The sequence below is a fragment of the Pteropus vampyrus genome, unplaced genomic scaffold (assembly GCF_000151845.1).
Source record: "Pteropus vampyrus isolate Shadow unplaced genomic scaffold, Pvam_2.0 Scaffold30, whole genome shotgun sequence".
NCBI lineage: Eukaryota > Metazoa > Chordata > Mammalia > Chiroptera > Pteropodidae > Pteropus > Pteropus vampyrus.
The window spans coordinates 7,432,748-7,437,433 of NW_011888811.1; the positions used below are offsets into that span (position 1 = coordinate 7,432,748).

General features: G+C 48.7%; 1 pseudogene; it reads right to left on the bottom strand.

The window, feature by feature from the left end:
* Positions 1 to 1,883: 1,883 nt before the first annotated feature.
* On the bottom strand, positions 1,884 to 2,002 carry LOC111737764 (annotated as a pseudogene).
* Between the last annotated feature and the right edge of the window lie 2,684 nt (positions 2,003 to 4,686).

Sequence of the window (4,686 nt, forward strand, 5' to 3'; positions counted from 1 at the left end):
GCACGTGGCTGACAGGCAGGTGGGGGGGCTGCCTCTCTCCCCAAGGGGAAACGTGGGCGAGGCCTCGGGCTCTGGGGACCTCTGGTTCAGTTTGGCTCCGGGGGTGGATGGGGAGCGTTGCAGGACGCAGGCGGAGGCCTCTCCCGGGCGGGAAAGGGGAAGCACCTCTGTCCCGCCCGCGGACTCTTTCCCGCTCCAAGCTCGGTGCTGCACCCCAGTTCTGCGCTCAGCCAGCGGGCCACCTGGGCTGCGATTCGCCCAGGTCTTTTTTGATTTTGCATAGCACGTAAGACACACCTAGCTCCCTGGGGCTCAGAAAGCAGCCTTAGATCGGCGCAGGGCTGGGGAGCTCCAGAGGAGGAGGAGGAGGAATTGGGAGGAGCTACCGGAGAGCAGCCCTCCCGAATCCGAGCCCTGCCCTGGAGAAATCCAGAAGGCTCCTTTCTCTTGTAGCTTGCAGAAATAATAAAAGTAATAGCAAACATTTATTAAGGATGTGGCTCAGGTTAGGTGCTCGGAGAGTAACTTTGTGAAACTGTTAGACTCCTTTACCACCAGAAACAAGCTTCCCCGCATCCACCTCTCATCACCCGGACCCTGGCGTTTGGACACAATTCCTATTCTGACAGGTTTCCCCTTCCGCGGTGCCAAGAGCCCACAGTCCTCATCAGGAAACTGCTGGACCCTCAGTCCCTTCTCTGCACCTTCCCCCGACCACTGCCCTGAAACCTGCCTCCCCACCCCCACCCTGCCAGCCCCCTCCAGGGAAGCTGTTATTTTCGTGCGGTACTCCTGTGGATCAGGGTTGAGGGTGAGGTCATTCTATTGGGTACTCCTTGTGGAGCATAGCAATCCACTTCTCCCTTTTCCAAACACATTACTTCCCATGGTCTTATTACTGCCAGTGTAGACAAACCACAACTCCTTATTACTTTCCCACCAGCTTCTCAGAGGTGGCCCTCACTTACAAGACATCGCCTTTATTCCTGTTATCATCACTTCACGGTTCACCTGGAGGAGCCCCCTGACATTTTGGCCACTCTTGTTCCTTAAACTCCCTTGTGATCTTGCCCTCTATTCACCTCAGCCTTTTTTTTTTTCCCATGGTCGGTGGAGGAGGAAGAAATTTCCCTCTACCCTTCAAGGTTCTTTTGGCTGGTCTAATAATTAAATCTAAATGAGACAGATTAACAAAAAATAACCAAATTTAATTACAATCTGTTAAAAAACAATTCAACCGAGTAAATTTGGAGATCTAATTGGTTTTATTAAATGACTCATGAATGGGGGTAGCACCCTATCTAGCAATTAGAATGATGCTCCGAGGGGCTGTACAAAATGGAAGGGTTTTTATAGGAAGAGGGTGGAACAAGGGGCTATTAATAGAAGAGAAGAAAGGATTATTTTTAGAGCAGGATGTCTCCTTCTGGGGGAAAGGGAATGGCCAGGCTTTTTATCATGCATATTTCCTCTTCTTTCTCTGAGGGGAGGGGAAGGAGAGGGCCCAGGTGACAGATCACCTCACTGGTGCTTGGCCAGAAAATTCCAGACTGGTTGATTAAGTTTACATTTCTAGGGGAGGTTGAAACTGCAATTAGATCAGGTATTAAATCAGAGTCTCTGCTCAAAACAACCTTCATGCCAACATAGCACACCTTGAGGTGGCCAGTTCGGAACCCCTTCAGGCATGTCCTTGCCTCCTATCGTGGCATCACACCTCCGAAATCCACATTGTGCAGGGGTTCTTGTCAAACACCATGAAGGGAATGCAAAGTTGGAGCCTCCTTATTTTATTTTATTTTTTTAGGCGAGGCAACCCTTGGTTGACCTCACAGATTGCAAGGACCTTGTCAGTTCACAATCCCTTATTTTTTTATTTTTTACGACTACAGCACCTAGTCTTCCTGGGTGGTCTCCCATCCAAGTACTAACCAGGCCCCATCCTGCTTAGCTTCTGAGATCAGACAGGACCGGGCTTGTTCAGGGTGGCACGGCCGTAGACCAAATTCCAGGGGTTCTTGATCTTTGACCAGAACCTCCTCCCGCTCCTGTCCACTTTCTCTTCGCTCCAGCATCACCTCAACTGCATTAAGATCTCCAAGCCATTGTCTCTATTAGTCACTGCCCCTGTTCCTTCCAGCCCTGTCCCCAAACACCAGTTTCCCTTCCCAGACTTACTTGCCACTAAGTTTTGGGTGTGTTACTTTCTCTTGCTTGGAACGCCTTCTCGGAAGGTTTTTGTCTTGGTTTCCTCCTCTCTCACTGGCTGCTCCTTCTCAGTCTCCTAAGCAGGTTGCTCCTCTACTTTATATCAAAACCTAATGCACTGCACTCCTAGGACCCCTTCTTTTTCTTGTCAGTGCTCTCCTCCTAGATGAGCTCTTTCTGTGCTGTGGCTTTAAAGAGCGTGCATCAGCCAGTCATGCCCACATTTCTTCCTCCAGTTCTGACTTCTCCTGTGTCCCACCATTAACATGATCTCCACACGGATGTCTAGTAGTTATCACAAAGCTAATAATATGCATTCACCGTAGTGACTCTCCGCCGTTTTCGTGTTGATAGGATTCTCTATTCATCTTCCTGATCCTGTTTCTCTCATGCTTCCCACTGAAGTAAGTGGCATTCCAAATACAGTTGCTCAAGCCCAAACCAGGTATCACCTTTGATTCCTCTCCTCCCCTCTTTGGCCAAGACTAACCTCTCAGGAGTCCTTGTCATCTTCAAAACATGTCCCTGATGCGCTCATTTCCCTTAGTCTCCCACATATCAGTCCTAAACCCTTGGACCCAGATCATCACAATAGCCTCATTACTGGTGTTTAAAAGAAACCACAGGCCCCAAAAGCGGTCAGTCACTTGTGCTAAGCCCACATCACCAAACTAACCTAATTGCAATTTCAACCTTCCCCTAAAATGTAATCTTAACCAGTCAGTCCAGAATTTTCTGGTCAGCACCAATGAGGTCATCTGCCACATGGGTCCTTTCCATCCCCCAAAGGAAGATGAGCCAATCCCTCTTTCCTTATCCCTCCCCATGCTATCCATAAAAGGCTTCCCTTTTATACATCTCCTCAAGGAGAAGAGTTCCCTTCTCCTTGCTAGATGGGATGTTGCCTGATTCATGAATAGTTCAATAAAGCCAATTAGATCGTTAAAGTTTACTTGGTTGAATTTTTGTTATTTGGCACTGGTCTCCCTGCTTCTTCCTTCAGTCCCTGCAGTCTGTTCTCCACAGAGCAGCCAGAGTGACCTGCCAGGTCAGGTCATGCCTCTCTCAAAACCTTGCTCTGGCTCCCATTTCCCTCTGAGAGAAAGTCCCTACAGTGCCCAGCAAGGCCCTGCAGTGACCTCTTGTCTTGGGGCCCAGATCACATAAACAAGACATTCATTTCTCACAGTTCTGGAGGCTGGAGTCTGAGATCAGGGTGCCAGCATGGTCGGTGAAGGCCCTCTTCTAGATCACAGGCTTTTTGTGTCCTCATATGGTGGAAGGAGGCCAGTGATCTCTCTGGAGCCTCCTTTATGAGGCACTAATCCCATTCAGGAGGGCACAAGGTAATCACCTCCCAAAGGTACCACCTCCTAAAATGTCTTCACCTTGGGGTTAGGATCTCAACATATGGACTTGAAGTGGGGGACACAAATGTTTATTCCATAGTCCCTCTCCGACTCACCTCCTGCTAGTCGACTCAGCCACACTGGCCTCTCCCTGTTCCTGCTGAAAGACCATTGCACTGCTGGTCGCCTCTGCCGGGGAAGCTCACTCTCTCACATCCCACATTTGGTTCAGTGTCCAGAGGAGGCACTTTTCCTCATTATCATAAAGTCTCCTTAGTGGCCAGAGGTGGCCCTGTCACTGGCGACAAGAGCAGGAATTTATGTCCGTATTGCCCTCTGCTGTATATTCCACACCTGGAAAGAACAACACCTGGCACACAGGAAGCACTTAGGAAATAGCTTCAGAATAAATGAAACCAAGTTTCTGCAGTGTTCAGAGCCTTTACTCTGGCAACTCCATTCCCCTGGCTCTTTGCTGCTGAGAAGTCAAGGCCCCTTCCCTATGCTACAGCCCCCAGCTTCTCTCACATTTTCCTGATAATACTTATCATCACCTGATATATTTAGCTTGGTATGTAAAGTCAGCTATCTCTTTTCTCTGCAGTATCTCCTTTTTAGTAAATACTAACTTGATCAGGATTTCTCCATCTCCACACTATTGACATCTTGGGCCAGAAAATTCTTAGTTAAGGGGACTAACCCATACATTGTGGTCTTTTTAGCAGCCTCCCTGGCCTCTACTCACTAAAGATGCCAAGTCGTGACCCCCAAAAGTGGCTCTAGGCATTGACAAATGCTCACCGGGGGGCAAAAATGCCCCTGGTTGAGAACCAGTGTATTAGTTGAGTGAATGGATGAATGAATGAAGGAACTCAGTCCTGAGCCCTACCTAAAGCTCTTTCCTCTACTTCCTGGATTCAAAAATGCATTCCTGCAGAAAGCTCCCTAGCCTCATTGAGAAAGAGCACAGAAAAGCCTTGGCCATGCCTCTCATCCCAAAACAATGCCCCAAGCTCCACATCCAAGAACCACATCTGTAGAACATCCTCCAAAACCTCTAAAAGCACCTCAGTCTGTAAGATCTATAGTTATTCAATATCTAGCAAAGGTTTTACCTCCCAGGGGTGTG